At 43.5% G+C, this 20,053-nt stretch overlaps 1 protein-coding gene across 1 annotated transcript in view; it reads left to right on the top strand.

The window, feature by feature from the left end:
- The first annotated feature begins 1,182 nt into the window (after positions 1-1,182).
- Positions 1,183-20,053, top strand: part of PLPPR1 (phospholipid phosphatase related 1) — a 116,195-nt gene continuing 97,324 nt past the window's right edge. The window contains exon 1 of the mRNA XM_032096760.1: positions 1,183-1,266. The gene's annotated coding sequence lies outside the window, so the exon portion shown is untranslated. The remainder of the gene's footprint in view (positions 1,267-20,053) is intronic.

Below are 20,053 nucleotides of genomic sequence, written 5' to 3'. Positions count from 1 at the left end.
TGGGGTAATGAATAATGGAAAATGCTTCTGCAAGATATCTAGGCAACTGAGGAATTAAATTCCATTGATCCACAGATAAAAATTATGTTGGCATGGTTTACTCTAGCTTGTGGGTGCTATTTTCTTTTTCAATTTTACACTTGAGGCATATTGACAAGAACATGCCACACACTTGTGGGAAGCCAGGAGTCTCTGCTCATTTGCAGTAGAATAACTCCTGGGTCACTTTTTTCTTTGCCCTGCCAACTAGGAATTTAGCTTGAATGTAGTTGGGGTGGTACCATTCTCAGTTAAAGTAACACATCTGTGAGTTGGAGGCAAATCTAAGCCTAAGACAGAGAAAGCACAAGCTATTCTCCCTATGTTTGTAAGGCATGTTGCTGAGGACAACGTTCTGTTGGGTACCATGAGCTCAGTGTCCTGGTAGCTCCCAGATGGACGGGGACATGGATGGCTTTGGGGATCGGGACCACAACACCGTGCAGCAGCGTTGCAGTCCTGCCCGGTGCCTTGCATGAGGCATGGGGAAGGGAGCACGCCAGCACTGCCGATGCCTGGACCAGGACCTTTATCCCACCCCACTGTCATCCGTCTGCTCCAGGCTGCAGGCCTCCGGTAACACAGCGGATCCCCGGGGTTTTGGGGCACCAACACGGCTGCGGGTCACCCAGACCTCATCCCTCTGTTCCCGATGCAGTCCTGCTGCCGTGATGCCGTCGAGGCTCCTGGGCATCGTGCTCCCCGCGGCGGGACTGGGGCAGGAGCAACCCGGAGAGATGTCCGGCTGCCTCCAGCCTCCGCCGGCCACCGCCGAGTGCAGGTAACGATGTCCACGGAAGCCGGACTCTGCTCCAGCCACCAGGAAAGGGACAGCCCCGGGGAAGGGGCCGAGCTGGGAAGCCGCGGCGGCTCTGGGGGTCCCGCTCCCCCTCCCCTCCCTTCCGCCCGCCCCTCCCGGCCGGCCCCTGTCCCCTCCCTCCGCCCCGCCGCCGGGCGGGGGCTGGAGCCGGGTCCGGTGCCCGGGGAAGCAGAGGAGGAGCGGCGGGCGGCGTGGAGGGAGCTGCGCCGGTTCTGCTCCGGGCAGCGTTGCGGAGGATCGAGGCGGGAGGGGGCGAGGAGGACGAGGAAGCAGGCGGCGCAGGGAGGGAGTCCCCGAGCCGGCCCTCCCCGCCGCGGCGGAGGGCGGACCACGATGCCCGGCCGGCGAGCGCTGCCCGCCCGCCCTCCCGGAGACCTCCGCCCGTAGCGGGGCCGCCGCGCCGCGGGGTGAGCGGGGCCGGGGGCGCGGGGGGCCCGGCGGGGGATGCCCGTGCGGGACCGGCGGCCGGGGGGCTGCGGGGGGCGGCGGGAGCCAGGGCGAGGCGAGGAGAGGCGGCGGCTTCCCCGCGCCGTGCTGCAGAGCGGGCCGGAATGCGGGATGCGGGATGCGGGATGCGGTGGGTCGGTGTCGGGGATGGCGGGAGCGGCACGGGGGCATCGCCGCTTTTCTCGTGGCAGGTGCTGGGTGCCCCCTCGCCCGCCCTTTCCCGCAGGATTCCTCCCGGGAACACCCCCGGGAACCCCTCCCGGGAAGGGGTTCTGCCGCCGCCGCCGGTGCCCCCAAGCCGCGGGGCCGTGCGGGTGGGCTGCGGTTCGGGAGGAGGCTGCGGCGGCGGCAGCAGGGCGTGATGGTCGCGCCGCATGCGGGGAAAGAGGCTTTGGAGCAGAGATGCTGAAATGTCACCGTGTGCGATGTCCCTGTCAGGTTTGGGTGATTTGAGAGACCCCTGACTCTGGCTCTTTTTGCATCTCTGCAAAACGTCCGTGGTAGGGAAAGGAGAGAAATGCGGGCGTTTTGATCAGCTGTCATTGACAGCTTGCAGGTTGAGAGATGAGATTCCCGAGCTCTAAGGTTGTACAGTAGTTCTCTGGCTCCTTCTGGGTGAGTACTTGAGAAATAAATGTGTCAGAGTAACAGCGCTGGTCCTGCATGCGGTGTGGTCTTTTGTGGGGCGTGAAGGCACCTGGGACAGAGCAGGGACCCCAGCAGACATCCCCCCTACTGCAAATGAGGTGGGTATGGCGAGCAAAAACAGAGATCATGGCTTTTTGCAGAGATTTCTGCCTGTTTCTACTTGGGCACAAGACGGATTTTTTTAAAAAAACCTTTCGTTTTTGTACAATGGGGGTTTTGTGCTTGGTTTGGGAAGGAAGGTTTCCCCAGCCGTTACTGCAGAAGGGGTTACCTCTGAGGCTGAGGCTACCTGGTGTGATTCCCCACAGCCTTTGAATTTCAAGATCCCGTTTAATCTGAGAACATTGCTGTGGATCTCCCTCTCTTTCAAATCATCTCTGCTGCTCCCAGGTCTGATTTTTGGGTTGGCTGTTTCTAAAAATAAAGACAGGTAAGACCTTAGGGGAAGTCCTTTATGCATTTGTCCACAGGTAACTTTGAATGTACTGTACAGGAAGAGAATCTGCTTTCAACGCTTGACACAGGGGAGGAGAAAGGACAAAATTTACATCAGCTGAGGATCTGTCAAGCACTGGGAGCTATGACAACAGTTCCTTACTACCTTCCCTTATTTATTTGTATTCCTTCCTTTCCTCCAACTTTCATTGCTGGCTCTCACGTGGCATATTTCAATGTTGGCTTATGCCCACTGTGGGTGGAAAACCAGTGATGCTGAAAAAGATAACTAAACCAATGTGTATCAGCAAGGATGATATCAAGTGGCATTTCTGATTGATGAAACATCAGAGGAGAGAAGGAGCTAGTGGGGAACCATATCCTTAATTCCTCAGTCATGTAGTCACATCTGCTCAGTTACAGAACCTTTTGCTTGCTCTGTAATTGGAGACATTTTGTCTGGATTGAGAGAGTTCAGTAGCAGAAGAAGGAGACCTTAGAATTTTCATTTGAATTTTAATTTTTTTTAGTACTGTACCTCAATTTTCTTTGACAGCATTAGTTGTCATGAAAAGCTTCAATATTTTTTTTCTTTGCTCACTCTTCCCTGCCTCTTTGTTCAATGATAAGAATCTGTCTACCATTGTACTTCAATGTTTGTTTGTTTTTTAAAATTGGCAAACATTTCTGTAATTATTACTTCCATCAGATAGTATGTTGAACTGATAAGCCTACTTTCTCGTGCTCTAATTTATCTTCTTAATACTTTTGGCAGCCGCAAATATCTCACAGTTGTGTGGATAATACAACATCATGGAGGATGTGTTTTTCCAATTGTGTTCACAAGGCGTTATTGTGAATATCACTTTGGCATTTTATTGTGGAATTGTCACTTATTGTGGCACTAGACCCTTGAGATATGAAAACTTCTCTGATGGAAAACAACTACCTATGATCAATGCTTAAAAGAAACATTTCTTTAATCCCCTAATGCTGTCCTATGTGTACTGGGTGAAGTTATGGTGAAAGAAACTTTTTCAGATGGTGACTCTTCAAGAGTAAGATCTGCCTCCAAGATTATTTTTCCCCATCCTTGTTTCCTCAAAATAAAGGTAGAACAAAGATAAATCCTGTAGTGCTGATGCCAGAAGACTTCTTAGCCTCTTTTCTCTCTCTCCTGATTTGTGCCCAGCAAGTCTGTGATATATGGTCAACTCTCCACTTGTTTTCACACAAGGGTGGTAAAATCAGCTGTGCCACCTTGTTTAAGTGACTGAAATCAGAATGCTTATTTCCTAGGAAGTAAGTGAGGACACCCCAGATTATGACTTAATTTGAAATCTTTGCTTTGTTTTTAGACCATTGCTTCCCAGCTGAGATTCCCATGTGAGTTAAACCATTTCAGTTGTGTTCTGTTGTGTTTGGCAGCTGAGAGGTTAGTTCTCCAGAACTTGCTGCACAGTGTCTGCTGTGGCTCTGCCTGGGTGTCAGTGATGCTCTGTGCTTTGAATTTCCCAGCTCTGGAGGAATTCCATGCTCTTCGGATAGCCCAGATTGGTGTTACTTTGAATTCTTCAGACTTAGCCCTGTACAATTCTCAGGGCATTTTTTGTTCATTTTTTTTTTTGTTTTTTGTTTTGTTTTGTTTTCAATCTGATCACTGAAAAGACTAGGTGCCTACATCAATTTGCAAGCACAGTTGTTTTCTGCAGAACACCTAAAGCTCTTAGAGTTTTTAATAGGTAGATGTTTGGATGGGGCATAAACACAAAAATAATGACCAGCATGTTTATTGCTACTGATGTGCAAAGTTGGTGCTGCAGCTTGCTCACACATTCTCTCTTCCCTATTCAGGTATTGTTTGCTAGGTTTGCAAATCCAGGATGAAACTTGCTTTTCAGTGGTAGTTTTCAGAAATGCTCGCTTGGCAGCAGCTGAGAGACCTATTGTGAGTGGCATTGTTGTTCACAATGCCCTGATTTTGAAAATCTCATGCTTTTGTTAAAATTGTGCTACCATCAACGTCTGTTGGATGGACATGGGGCTGAAAAAGAGATGCTACAGAATCTGACTTCTACTGTGTACTGACTAATCATTATCTGGGTTGTTAGATATGGGGTCAATGTTCACCTGTTTGCTCCCTTTTCGGAAAACCTGTTTTGTTGGTATCCTGTACCTGTCAAAACAGAGCAGCGTAGCTGGCCTGTGTTGTAAACGATCAGATGTCTTTACAAGAGCATGTAGAGACAGGACAAGGGGGAATGGTTTCAAACTGAAACAGGGTAGGTTTATTTAGATTTTAGAAGAAAAAAATCCTTACTCTGAGGGTGGGGCAGAACTGGAGGTTGCCCAGAGTTGTGGATGCCTCATCCCTGGAAGTGTTCTAGCCACTGAGCAACCTGGTCTAGTGGAAGGTGTTGCTTCTTATGGCAGAGGGGCTGCAGGCAGATGGTGTTTATAGCTCCCTTCTAACCCTGTGATTCTGTGAATCACATGTAACAGTGATGGGGGCAACTCCACACAGTCCTAGGGAATGGAGGGTAGCATCATTTGTACAGTTGACTTGTTGCACTACTTTTTTCCCTAATAAGCCAGTGGATTAATGTCTATCCAATCTCTTGAAGTACAACTTTCCTTATCAAAGTGGGTTTTCCGTATTTTATTTCAGCTTTGTTAGTGCAGGGTACAGGACATCCCATAACAGCATCTGGGTTGTGTTGCGGAGCTGCCATACTTCGTGGTTATAGTGAAAGTTGTACAGGAGTGATCAAGGACATAATTAGTCAGAAAGGGGTGGCCACAGATTGAGGAGTGGGGACAGAATGGGCTTAAATGTATAAGACAGTGTTTTGATCCATTTTCCCGAAGGATTTGTGCTGTGTGATTCTCGCATCTTAACCAGAACGGGAATTAGCTTCAAGGCAAATCCATGTGTAGAAATGTGCTGATCACTGATTTAACATCTCCTCTAGGGATCTGAGGACTGGCATGAACTGTAAAGTCATACCACTCATTGCCAAAATAACAGAATTGTGTCTGCTAGATAGAGGTTTAAAGTTAGCTGTGGGGCTTGACTATCCTTTGCTTTTCTTGTTTTGAGGGTGTCAGTGTTATTCCTGACCATATAGGGTAGTTACCTTGCCCCACTGCCATGCATCCTCTACTCTTTTAAGCCATTTGTTTAAATAGCATTGACAATACACACCTTCTTTGTCTTTGTTTTCTCTTTTCTGTGCTCTACCAAGTGGAAGGCTGATCCTTTGCTCAGAAAAGTTATGCAATGGAGGAGCAACATTTATAATTAAGGGCTCTTGCCATTGAAGACAAAGAGGTTTTACAGAAATCATGGCAAACACCTGTGAGACACCAGCTCTCTTAATAGCTCTAAGTCTACTGTTACAGACTCAGAAGGTGGAACTGATTTTGGAATTGAACTCTGCACAATTGCAAAATCAAGCTGCATTCCTGTCTGAAGACACATGATGTATAAGTCTGCAGAAACATGTCTGAATCTTGTGCCCAGTTGAGCCTGGCAGAATCTCATATGAGTGAACATGAAAGCCTCTTAGAGGTTGTCAAAACTAGCAGATTTCTAGAGAAGATGAGGGTTGGACCCTCTTAGAAGGGCTGCTCTGTTGAGTAACTCAAACAGGAGCATAAGACTGCAGTATGAAATTTCCACAGATGTTTTTTCTGCTGCTTTTTGCTGCTTAGCTGAGGCTCCAGTTAATTCGGAATCTTGCTTCACCATCCATCAGTTTAAATCTATCAAAAGGAGAGGAGGAGAAAAAAAAAATCCAACTTCAATGGAAACACACACACTGCAAGAGGCAGTCGTATCACATTTGTATGCTGCTCTGTGCTTCTGTCACCCACGCTTGTAAAATACTCAGTGACAACAAAATGAAGTACATTTAATTTCCACATATACAATAATTTATTGTATTTGCTGAGTAATTGCTGGTAGCTCTTCTATGGTAACTTATTTTTCTGCTTGTTCCACACTGTGTTTCGTTCCTTGTGCATGGAGGGGGACATTTAGTAACACAAGCTGAAGAGAAACTAAGTATTTGTTCTTAATTAGATGAGGTATTTTGCAATAAACTTGAAAAATATAGCTTTATATAATACACCTGAGATTTTTGGAACATCCCATGAGAATAATTTATGGGAGAAAGGCAAAGTATTGGAAAAATGAAGAGCAGTTTTAAAAGGATGCCTTTTCTTCTCTAGAACACCTAAATCACTCTCTTTCAAGCTCAAAGCTTGCTTGTAATACCAGTGCAACACACTCATTAACCTGTCAGAATAACACTGTTGCGATGGCAATGCTGTATTTGGATAAATGAAGCCAGAAGAACAATTTAGAGTTTACACAGATTGCAGAGTCTTGTGAAGGAGTCTTGCCTCTCACAGAGCAAACCTGCAGTACAAGCTCAGGGTCTCCTGTGCTGAAGCTCTCCTACCTCGTGATATGCCATGGTCAGCAAGCAGACCTGAGGACAAGCAGGACAAGAGCAGGACAGCCTGCAAAATACAGGGCTGAGAGGTAACAGCCCCAGAAGACTGTCCTCAAATGCCATTTGTATCCAAGTGTCCCCAAATGTATTTTGTTTCTTTCTAAGGGCTGTGCCCGCAGATTGCTCGGAGCACAACAGTGCTTTTGATGCAGACACCTGAGGAGGTGTCTTGCTGGTCACTGTGCTGGGAATGCTGTTGATGAGCAGGGAAAAGGCATGTGTGTGCAACAGTAGAGTGTGCACACCACTTTGGTGTGACTTAGGGAGATTTCAAGTAGCTCAAACCTTTGCTGGATTGCAGAACCACTGGCTGTAATCCACCATGGTGAAAAGTGGAACAGATTTTAAAGAACTGGGTGTGCAAAATTATTTGTCACTGGATCACTGTAGCAACTGGAGTATTCAGGGATTTGAATTGCTGGTAGAATGGGCTCCACCTTAAAAAATACATGGTGATAGTGGGTATGTTCCTTGTAGGCAGGACCAGGTCAGGCAGAAGAAACCAGTCTCCAGCATTATACTTCCAACGCTGGGCTGAGTCAAGGGAATTTCAGTTCTCCGCAGTGGAAATGTGAGCCACAAACTGATGAAGGTTTCACATCCTTGCATCACTGACACAAATTGTTCTCAGTTATCTTGAGAATACATTGAATGTTATTTGGAAAGACGTGAGAAGATGTAACACAATTTGCCAGTCATGAAAGCTATCACAAGCAGGTAGTGTCTTCCAGCAATTCAAATACCATAAAAATAAAGTGCCATTCAAGAAATACCCAGCTTCCTGAGGCATTCGCTGAGACCCGACTATTTGCTGGCTACACAGGTGATGTACTCTGAATGCAGACATAGAATCATAAAGCCATTTAGGCTGGAAAAGACCTGTAAGATCATCCATTCCAGCCATTAACTGGTGACCTGGCTTCATGGCTGCAGCTTGGTTTTCTGTGCTGAAGAACATGAGACAGAGGGCAGCCCTTTGGCGCAGCCTGTGGTCTTGGGAAAACTAGAGGTGGGTCATGGGTTGTGGCCACCACATTACTACTGTAAGGCTGCCAAAAACACAAGAGACAAATCATTTGTGCATAATCATTTCAGGCACCATTACAGCAGTGAGTGGAGGGAGGCCACTGTTTATGTGGGGTTGTCAAACACGGTACCTCTGCTGCTGCCTCTGTGCATGCCCCAGTGCGTGCAGCCAGTGACCCAAACATCTGAGAAACAGCTTGGAAACATTCAGGTACCTGAGGTTAGATAAGGACAGTGGCAGCTGTGGAAGGAAAGGAAATGAGGGGTTCGGTGATACTCAGTTTGAGCTTGATAGAGAAGCTCTAACAGCACTGCTGAGGTGGCTGAAGGCCATGTTAATCTGCCCTGCTGCCCATCCCAGAGGAGGTGTAATCCACATCAGAGAGATGGCACCTGGACAGCCCACGGGCTGTCAGCAGGCTCAGCTCTCAGGGCTGGGGGAGCTGGCTGTGCACCACTTGCATCCACTCACAGATTATGCAAGGCATTTGCAGAATATTACTAATTCACAGGTGTTCAGCAAGAAAAGCTGTGCCTGTGCCGCAGGAGATGATCTTTAAAGAGAAGCTGTTCAAGGACTTGTATGATTTGCATGAAAGAGGAGGAAATTTTGACTAGAAATAGTTGGTCTATGGCTTTGTTTCTCTTATTCAAGTAGTTTCCATAGCAAAATAAAATTCTGCAACATACAGATTTCTGCCAGAAATTACACAGATTTGAAAAGTTCTGGCCCAAAACATTGAGCAGAAATACTAAGCATACAATTTTTTTTTTCTGCAGGGATGTTTTTGGAGGCCTTGTTTTATGTTTACTTATAATTGCAAACATAAAATTATATACCACTTTGAATAGCATTAGTGAGGGTGGGGGTTGTTTATTTTCTTTGTTTATTTCCGGTTGAGAGTGCAAGGGTTTTTCCGTTTTACTGTATTGTGTTAGTGCCATGAATTTGACAGAGAAGATTCTACTTTTGACTTTGGTATCTAGAGAAGGGATGTGGAGTTTGAAGTAGGAAAACAAATTAAGGATCTCGTGAAGGACCCCTATGTTTGCTAATTCTGTTTGTGTGTATATCTGTGTTCACTATTTGGATTTTTAGAGAAAATTTCATGAGTTTGTGGTTCAGTGATGGAAATAACTAGGAGCTGGGAAGAAAATTATTTTGGGTTGACCAAATCCATAAGCTGTTTTCTTGCTAACAGGAGGAAAATATGGTGTCATTTCAGATACACTGAAATATTATATTTGCTTTGTATCACTGTTTTATCTCTCTATGGTTTGCAGTTTCTTTTATTTACCCAGAGTTCAATTTTGAAACTACCCACTAGATTTGATGACCAAAACTGTTCCCCAGCCCCTCTGCTGCTCTTGCCTTTGGATTCAGTAGTCTCCTTAAGAGAAGGGAAAGCACAGCTGGTGTTCCACAGAGCAGCAGTGGTGTGAATTGGGTGCACTGCATTTATTCAGCATTGCCTGTGGTGCCTCACATCAGGAAGTCACTGCATTTGTCCCTATGGAAAAAGCACCACCAAAGGCAGATTTTCCTGCCACTCTAACAGCTCTCGAAATACAAGACTGAGACACTCTATTTTCTTCTAAAACCCGTAACAATCTTGTTGGCTAGGCATGATAGCAGACCTCACTTCTAATCACCATAGGAGTAATTAATAAGTTATTTGCATGAAGAAATATTAATGGCAGTCTGAACAAAGTTAAACAGAAAGAAGCCCTGACTGGAATGGCAAAAAAAAAAAAAAAAAGAGCAAATATTATCAAACTCATTGTCCTCCTGCAGCCTTTGTTGTCTAAATAAGAATATTTGGGTCAAGGAAATGTTAAAGAAACTTGCTGGCATTTTTTGATATCAGTAGCTCTGCATCTCCTGGCACGGCAGTCTGTATTTTCCAGTGCATAATGACCTGCAATTAATCTGCAGTCATTTATCCAATCAAATGCTCATGTCTTTGGAATCAGCACCAGTGGGGTGCTCAAAGGAAAAACAAATCTCTTATGACATCAATTAGTCCATTTCAAGAAGGAGCTCATTCTATAATGTCTTGCAGCCCACCAGCCCTATAAATTTTTTTTCCTTTTTTTTCCCTAAGTATTTTTAAAAGTTTCATTTTGGATACTAGAAATATCTACTTGGCTAGTGTTTTAGGACAGACTGGTTTTTGGTTTTCTTTCTTTGAGTCTTCATTTGCTTACCAGACATCACCTTGGCTAACATACACCCCTTTCTTCTTCAGTCATTTCTTTTTGGGAAACTAACATCTTCATAACATTTTCTTGATGTTGCCATCCTTTTATAATGGCAAGGCTTCATTTATCTTAAGAGGAATTACTCCCTTGGCTTCATTTATACAGTAGAGACAGTATCTGCTGCTGTCAGAGAATTTTCTGATGGATGTATCTCACAGTCATGAAAGATGACTTAATCTGGTCCAAAGTTATTCATGGGGCTCTTGGCTGAATAACTCAATGAAATGGTTTCAGAGATCTAAAATGCACTCAGCAGAGAGCAGATGCTTGGTTGCATTATTCCTCTTATGGGGCAGGAAAATTGGCTTCTAAGTGTGAGCAATGTGAGTTCCAAAGACAGGAGGACTTTAAAAAACGGTAATTTTCAAAAGAACAGAATGATTTGTTGAGTAAGAGTCTACTTTTCATTATTCTTTTGATACGTATTTTCTGGTTTCAAATTTCCTGCTGAGATCATGCTGATTCCTCATTCTAAGATGTTTGCCCTGGTACAGAGGGCTAGCAAAACAGCTGTTCAGCTTTAAATCCCATTACACAGGTCTCATACTAAATTTTACCATGGAGTGCATGGAGAGCACACTTGCTGTTTGCAATGATGTGAGGTGGAATGATTTAAAAAAAATATTACTGTATTGTGGAACAACAAAATGCAATAACTTAAAAATTGGCATTCCTCTTCCTTGTTATTCAAAGTATGGGTGGATAGCCATAGCAAAATTCTGACTATTATTGCTTGTAGAATTTCATTTAGCTTGATGATCTTCAGCAGAAGCCAGTCGGTGATGCAGGTAATTTAAAAAATAAATTAAAAGGGGAAAGTTTATTTATTTATCTCTATTTTAAAGCATTCAGCAAGGGAAATAGAAATCAGGAATAAAATCTACACGGTTTTGCAAGAGGTGAGTGAGTCAGACAGTCAGTGGAATGTTAATGAGAACAGAGAGAGCACAGTGAGAGCACTTTTTCAAGTAAAGCTCATATCAAATCACAGGACAGAGCACATTTGACATGTGTGCATCCTGTGCTCCAGTGAAATGGTAGTATCAATGCCTGTATGGGTTTTGATTGGCACTGAATGGCTTCATGAGCAGAGAGAGGTGAAGGAGATCAGGATACCCAAGTCCTCCCAGGCCTCAGGCCATCCTGGGTTCTCATGTGGTGCTTTGTCCCTTGTCATCTCCTCTATCCTCTTGTAATAGAAAAAAGCATTTTTCTCTCCTCTGTCCATGCCCTTTGCCCTCAAGCCGGATGTGTGAGGTGTCCACTTCAGGACTCAAACCAGTCATGTCCATTTCCTTCATCCTCCTCAACAACATTTCATGTACCAGAACTTCCAAGTTTTTTCTGCTTTAAATGAATACTTCAATGTGACTATCCAAGTTGTGCAGGTCTTTTGGGGTTTGTTTACTTACAGGTGTTCAGTGGCAAAGTGCTCAACAGCCTGGCTGCCAAATATCAGGTTCTTTTCAGTTTTGTTCCCAGTTTGGATATTCAGACAAAACATCTCAGGAAATGGAAAAATCAAATGTTTACTGACTCACTCATTCTTATGTGTTGTAGCAGTACTATATTTACTCAGAAAGATAATTTGACAATTTGAAAAACTGGCTGCAGTAAAACTGTTTGCTGAAATGAAAAGCCTCAAATCAAAAAGCTTTTCTAGAGTGGACCAAGCTCAAACAATTTACCAACTCATGCATATGCTAACAGAGAATGTCATATCTCTAAAACAGCCCTATAACACAGAGCTGTTGTATCAGGATTATGGCCATGCTCCTTTATTGGTGTGCCTACAGCATTTACAGCTCCACTCTGCCACTGCCCTCAGAATGTGCTCTTGGTTTGACCTCCTATGCAAGCAGGCAGGGAGTTTCCTTTGTTGATGTTCTAAACAAAGTAACACATGTCTTGTCTCAGGAACATCCTCTAAAAGGGTATCTAAGCTTTAAAAGTATATTCCAGAGAAGCACACGTTTCTTCTCCTCTCTCTTTCTGTCTGTGCATGCAGCTCATGGCACTGCTCTGCTGACAATGCCCTAGTTCACTGCAGCCAGTGGAGTTATACAGGTTTGTAGCAGAAGATGGCTCATGTCTTGTGTGAATGGTGAAATATAACCCTGTGCATGTAGCCTAAATTTTATGTACTGCATGGCATTAGGTGGATTATGTGGGACAAAATTAAGCCAAATAGAAAAGTAATTGTATTTTCCTCTGATTTCTGGTTTGCTCAGGTTAAGCAGTGATTAATGTAGGCACTCAAACTCTTTCCAATGGTTGTATTACTTAAAAAAAGCTAATTTTTCAGAAATCTTCATTCTGGTGATAAGACTTGCAGCTCCCATCCTGGCCATTGTTACAGACCTGAAAATTAAATAGGAGCAAAAAATAAATGGCAAATAAATCTGTGGGTATCCACTTTTCCTGTTGAATTATAGACCCTTGGACATCCACTCATTCACATCTTAGAGAAACTATGCTGCAAGAGACTTTCAGACCACCTTTCCTCTTACTGTTGCTATGTTTTTCTCATAGAATTTACTAGATCTTTGGTTCTCTTCAACTTTGTGGCAAAGCTTCTACTGATTCAGTGGGGTCAGGGTTTGACCCACTATTTACAAGTGCACCCTCCCCTCAAACATAGACTCATAGATCATTAGGGCTGAAAAAGACCTCTAAAATCATCCTATCCAACCTTTGACTGAACACTACCAGGCCTACCACTAAACCATGTCCCTAAGCATCACATCTCCATGTTTTTTGAACACTTCCAAGGACAGTGATTCCAACACATTCCCTGGTCAGCTTGTTCCAGTGCTTGACTGATGAAGAAATTTTTCCTAATATCCAATCTAAATCTCCCCTGGAACAACTTAAGTTTTATTTTACTTACCATGAAAAAGGCTAATGAATGCCTAAAATAAATAATTAAACAAATGGACTATCTTGCCTTGATTTCAAATGTTTTCTGGGGGACATTTTCACAGTACAGTTCATTTATAAGCACATGCGCTGTGCATACTGTGAAACAATGAACACCAATTTACCAAGGCATTTCTCTTCCAGCCAAATGTGTGTTTGGTTGTTTTAAGTCAGCCCTCAGTGTATACACAACTCTTTTTTTGCTGTCACCTTCCACTCTGCTCTGCTACTGTTGTCTCCTGGCCTCACAATCTTACAGAAAGACAATCAACTCAAATTAGCTTCTCTACACCAAAAAAAAAAAAAAAAAAAAGGCCTGAAGCTTTCTGAAATGTGTAGCATCACACTGAAAAGCTGTTAATGCCAAAGTGACTTCTTCAGGAAGTTTCACTTCTTGGTGATTTGGCCAGAAAGCAAGTGCTGGGGGTATAAATTAGGTTGACAGAAGTAGAAAGGGTGGGTACTCGGATGCATTTAGGTCACGAGTCTGGCTGTCGAGGGATTAGGAGGAGGCTGTAGGTAAGTTTATTATCCTGCAGTTTGCTACCACCCGCCGAGCACCTGGAGGCTGCTGCTGTCAGGTGGGATATTGAGCGTGATCCGTGACTGCTCTGATGCTTTTATACCAGTCCCAGTAGTTTATCTGCTGCTGACTGGGCACAGGTCAGGCATCTGGGCTGCTTGTATTTCCAGTGACTACTTGTTTTTTGAGCATCATCCTGAGTAGGGTACCTGAGAAAAGCAATCCTAGTGTCTTTCAGAGCTTGAAGAAGCTTGAGGTGGGTCCCACAAGAGATGTGTGTTGTCTAGATGTGGATGTGAAAGGAGAGGCTGGATAAAAGAATTACAGTGCTTTTGACAAAAGTAGAGGGAATGTAACAGGGAAATTTTTCTGAGGAATGGTGTTTTTATCATGGCTTAGACCACAGGACTGGCTGCTGTATCCCTTGAGGGTCCAGATAATATAAGGAAAATTAGCCTAGAAACAAAAAGCACTTAAAAATTTTAGTCTCACTTTGCTACCCACTTATTACTATCGTAGGATAGCTGAGTTTGCTAATGAGATATGCCAATTATAGAAGTTTTCTTTCTCAAAACTGTAGGGGAAAAAATATGTTTAATATGTTTAAGGTCAATTGCCTTGTGTTCTTTTTTTTTTTTTTAATAAGAAGCTGTAGTCCTTTTTAGAATGGTTTTGAAAATAGGTTTTGAGGAAAGAACAATTACCATGGTCAAAATGAAAAATTTTTCAAGGAAACCAACTTCAGTACTCTTCTAATGTATGGGTTTTTAAACCCAGCACATAAAACTGAAATGCAGTTCTCTTCTGTGCATTATGAAATGGAAGAAATTGTAAGAATTTGAAAATTTAGAAGAAAAATTGTTGATATGTGAAATGATAGGAAATTATATGAAATTTGTTCATGTGCCATAGAGTCTTCTCTTGTAGATTTGTTTAAGATGGAGGTGTGTTCCTATGTAGCAGGTTTCCTTTTCACCAAAAGGCTGCTACATTAATGAGGTGATTGCCATCCCTCTCTTCAGGTGAGTGCAGACTTCAAGCGGAATATTAACCAGTGTCACTTAAATTGCTTCTCCTCTGGAAGGCCTGCAGTCTTTGGGTAAAAGGTGGGAGAATATCTTGGCACTCCAGTGTTTTTTATCATCTCTGCCATTCCCTGTGAGGGTGTGTTTTCCTCTTTTTGTGAGAAAACCTGCTGTTTGACCTTTGCACAGCTGCCTCACCCGGAACAGCTGTGAGTGCTGTTTTCTGCTGCCAGTCCAGATCTACCTTATACAGCCACAGTTGCACACAAGCCCAGCTGGAGACGCCAGGCCAGGCTCTTCTGACACTTGCGTCTCTGTCATCTCTGTGAAAGCTTGTGAAGAACAGCAGAACTTAGCCCCGTGGGTTCTCTGATGGATTCCACTTGCCTGTGTCGTGGGATTCATTTTGTCTCTGGTACAAACTCATGCTTGAAACCTCCCTGCACTTCTGCCTTCTACCCTCTGACTTAGACTCTCTCTGGAAAAGCATCAAAGCTAACCTCTTCTATCCTTCTCATTTCACAGTGTACATTTATTTGCACTGACCTTCTTTTGGAGTGATACCAAAACTAATGTCTACAACACATCTCGCTCATGCTGTGAAACATTTCCATTTCACCATAGTCACAGTGGAGGGATCTGTAGGAGTCAGGCAAAGCAAAGTCTGAGAGCCCTTTTCTTCCCTAAATGCAAAAGACGGAACGCTGCACCAGTGGCAACTGTTTTGGTGAAGTGCAGCTACCTCTCTGTGATAAGTAGCAGTGCATCTTCACCCTTTTTGTCACCACTAAGAATGATTCATACTCCCACAGCCATCCAGAAGCTTAGAGGTGAGATTACTGGTTTTAGAAATGCAGTTTTTCAGAACAATCAGGTTTCTCGGTTAAGTTTTTAATTAATTTCAATGTGCTTGATTAGTCTTAGTGCACAGTAAAGAGATGGACTAATATATAGGAGTGGATTTTACTGTTAACCTCCTCCTTCTCTTTGGTATTACTGAGCTCTGGTCCTCTGTGACCACTGATCCAGTCAAAGCAGCCTGAGAGGTAAACCCTCCTGTTTCACCCCTGCCTCACCACCCTCATAGTCAAGAACGTCTTCCCAATACCTAAACCTGTCCTCTTTCAATTGCTCCTTGTCCTATCACTCCATGCCCTTCTCAGAAGTCCCTCTCCAGCTCTTTTGAACCCGTTTTGGTACTAGAAGGTGCTCTAAGTACTAACCTTTTCTCCAGGCTGAACAATCCCAATTCTCTCAGTCTTCCCTTTCCCTTCTGGCCAGCTTTCCTGTTTGAGAGTGACGGCATCACTGGACTTTGGAGACCAACATTTGTCTTATAATTCAGCATACCTTGGAGTGTATCAGGCCTTTGAAGTTTAATCCATTTTGCTTGATTAACTTTAAAATATGTATTTTGTCATTTCTGGCAAGCTTTGTGATTGGCATTGCTTTGCAAGCCTACAAGTGGAAAAACAGGTGGTTTGCTGCATCCAGGAAAGAAAACCCTTGAAAGAAGATGTAGTTAATTTTTTACCCTGGCAAGGACTGAAATTTTTCAGTTAATGGGCAGAGGCCTAAATCTCAGTCAGGTGAAGAGCCCTGGCTTCGTTGAAGCCCTGCCAGTTTAACTGGAAGAGAGTAGAGCCTAGAGAACACAAGAGCTGTACCTGGCCATAACAAAAATAGTAATTTGAGTTTGGTAATATTTTGGTGAGATGGAATGACAGTGCTTTCAAGGAAGGCTTGTAGCATAGGGTACATTAATTGTTACCCTATTATTATTCCTGTCAGTATCCAAGAAATGTCAGCTTGATGTAACAATTTTTCAAAAATATTTTATTTCTTGAACAAGGTTGTTGATTTGGCTTATTATTTTGGAAGTTTCTGTGTTGGCTGAGCAAACAGAGATACACAGTGTGGTACTCATGAGTATATAGATAATAAACCTTTGAGCATTGTTTAGAAGTGTGCTTGTCAGAAATTGAGGGTTTTTCTGAAAGATGGTGTTCCATGTTCAGCTATCTTCTAGAGCCCACAGGGTGAAAGGAGTGTTTTAAACCAGAAACATGGTTTGTTGCTGACTGAGTGGCATCTTTTAGAGCCAGTTGGCAAGAGGTGACAGAAAATCTCATGTGTTCAATGTGGAATATGGGCATTAACATCAGATGAAGCCTTCTGCTGTATAAGAAGATAAACAAGAAAAAAACAAATGGAGAGGGAAGCAAGCAATTGATCCAGTAAGTTTTAGGGTGATTGAGATTATGGCACTGATTCACACAGGACATGGGATGATAAAATGCCATTTGGGTCCTGATATTTGATGCACTGGCAGCTACACTTGGGTGGATACCTGAGAGTGTTGCTACGCTTTCTGGCTCTCCTCAGTTGCAGTACAGATTTAATTTATGAGGTTCAGTATCCATCCTGTTGTCCTCTTTATTCACCTACCATCCCTCAGACTCCTTAGATCCTCTCAGCTGCTTTATTCTCTGGTCCAGCTGTTTAGTCTCCCTTCCAGAGCTCTGCTACTGCAATTTATTTCACGCTGGGTGGATTGAAGTTGCGTCCTTTTCCTAGTAGGGCTGGATTTAATCTCAGATATGTACTCTGGGTTATGTTTATTCCAAAATACCTTACATTTTTAAGAGTTTATTGCATGTCATGTTAATCACCAGCACAGGTGAATTCCTGTTGGCTTTCATACCTATGCTCTGGGGGTTGACTGCATGGATTTATCAAAACCAAACATAAAAATATATACAAACAGCAGGGTGCTATTTTACCTGCTGTTACTTCCTTTAACTTCTTGTATTGTTTTATCTATCTAAAACCTTACCTAAGAAACTCTAAGACTATATTGCAAGAAAATTGAGGCATGTAAAAAAAGGAAGCCACAAGCTCTGGTGACTTGCGTAGTGTAGAGGTAGCCTCAGCTGTGTTTCTTGTTCCAGTTGTGGCAGCAAAGACCTGTGTTACTGTACAGAGGCCAATTAAGTAGAAGAATGCTCCTTGTAGTGCTTCCCTGTCCCCTCACTCATGCTTGACTGGGTTGAAGAGAAAGGAGACCCCAGGCAATGGTAAGCTTTGTGTCTGGGGGAAGAAGAACAGATATGGTGATGCAAATAACGCCCTGCAACTTCAAGAGCAGAGGTTCTGCTATAACTCAGCCTCTGACCTTGCTATATTGGGGGTTGTCCTAGTCTTTCACAGGTTTTGACCTCTGAAAAAAGGTACCTGCTACCACTGCCTTAGCTTGCAAACAGTCATGAGGACACACAGTGGAGTAAGTCTTCAAACCCTATGGGCAATAAGGAAAATTCAGTTATTGTTTTTTGTCTGGGTAAACTTGTTAGCTGCCAGATTGTGCAGCTTATTAGCTGCTGCTATTTGCACTGGGAGGTTAAAAAGTTAGAACAGACTTTTTTTGCTCAGCTGGTTTTCCTTTGGCTTTTGTTTGTTTCATATTCCCTGAATGTTCTGTGATTGAGCATTATCCCTGCAACTGTGAGCTAGAGAACTTAATTTCACCTTCCTAATAGTGACACATGACTCCCACAGCTGTAGCTTTAACAAGCCAGACTATTAAGAGTGTAGGACTTGTAAAACTGTGAGGTAGCTGCATCTCAGGTGGCAGAAGGTGAGGTTAAAAGTGTCATTCATCCCTGATGGATACATCCATAGCCTGCAAGCATGGACTGGAAGTTGGGTTTTCTCCTGCTTCATGATTTTTTTGTGTCATATCGCATAGGGGCCCATCCCCTACACAAGATGTAGATAAAATCTGTTTCTGCTCAAGGACTTTGCTTTTTTTAGGTGCTACTGCTCTGTCTTATTCTTCTTTCTTGTTCCTCTGCTTCTTGCTTCCACATAGGCAAAACTCAATTGCTTTGCCATTAAAGTGAGGATGCTACATGCAAATTTTTTTAAAAGAACGCTAATGAGTATTCTGGACTATGCAGAAGTAATAAGTCAACCTTTATGGTGTAAAAATTATTTTTTGAGCAATGGCTTTTTGGAAGATAAAGGTATTACTATCCTTAGACAGCATTCTGTTGTTGAAAAAACATCAAAAAACAGTTTCCAGCATTCATTTTCTTTGGTGGTCCAGGGTTCTCAGCCATGTAATACAGCAAGGTTTCCAGGAAAGGGTATAATGCTGCCTTGGAATGGCACATGTACAGTGCTCCTTTATAATATTTTTTCACCTCCAACCATTTCAGTCCAAGGAATTCCCAAGTTGAGCATGATTTCTGTGTACAGAGGAGAAAAACAAGCATGTATTTATGAGGCTTTAATTCCCTAGAGAGCCACAAGAGCAGAGAGAGAGAGAGAGAGAGAGAGAGAGAGATGGAAATAGCTGAAGCAGATTTATCTATTAATTGGAGGTGACATCCATGAAAAATGCTTTGTGCTTTTTTGGCCCAGCCATGCTTTGCCTACCAATGTCTTCACAGCATTAATCACAACTAAAAGGTTCTGTGGGAAACCTTTTCTGCTGTGTTAAGAAATGCCAGTGTGGATATGGACTTAATGTTTTGTCCTTCTTCACAGGGTTTGCCTGCTGGATAGAGGGAAGGAAGGCTGTCAGCAGAAGGTTTTAGCCCTGGAAAGGAAGCAAGCACCTCCTGCTGAAAAGATGTTTACATTTTCTTGCTATAGAGGAGCTGTAAGCCTGAGATCGGCAGCTGCTAATATTTCCAGTAGCAGAAGAGGCAGATTGTCAACGGTCTGACACGAGGGCAGAGGATCTGTCTGTGCTTTTAGCTGAGATCTAGGTTAAGAGGAGCAACCTTGCTTGCAAATTCAGTGATGGGAGAGAAGCGAGGGTTTGCATGGTGGCACAGCAGGACCAGCAGGACATCTTTGGTCTTGTGTCAAAGGGTATGGTGTTCCCCCTCTGCAGGGCAGGGAAGGAAGGAGGACAGGACAATACTGTCCAGGAAGGGCAGGGAGACCTAAAAAGGACTGTGAGGCTGCCTATCTGGGTGGACCCTTCTTAGGAGCAGTGATTCCTAATGGACTTGTTGGAGAAACAATGAGTTTGTGCATATGAAAGTGATTTGGTTTCCTGGTGTTTTGTGTGCCTATTACAGTGCAGATCTAATTGCTGTCCTTACCTTGCTCTGTCCCCTATGTCACAATAGGACCTCTGATGTGACCTCCTCATAAACAAATCCAAAACTATTTGGGGCCAGCCCGATTTACACATGAAGACCAAATCCCTAGAAAGGACCACTGGTTATTTTGGTTTTATCTCCAGCTGATTTCTGGTTTGGGTTTGCAATAGCAACAAGGTGATAAAAAAATGTCTCCTATTTAAACAGCAGCATGTATGAAAGACTGTGAATTGGACATGTTGAAAGCACATGAAATGATGTGAGCTTAAATC

Source organism: Corvus moneduloides, chromosome Z, assembly GCF_009650955.1.
Source record: "Corvus moneduloides isolate bCorMon1 chromosome Z, bCorMon1.pri, whole genome shotgun sequence".
Classification (NCBI taxonomy): Eukaryota; Metazoa; Chordata; class Aves; order Passeriformes; family Corvidae; genus Corvus; species Corvus moneduloides.
The sequence above is the reverse complement of the archived record's forward strand: the minus strand, read 5'-3'. Positions and strand labels throughout refer to the sequence as shown.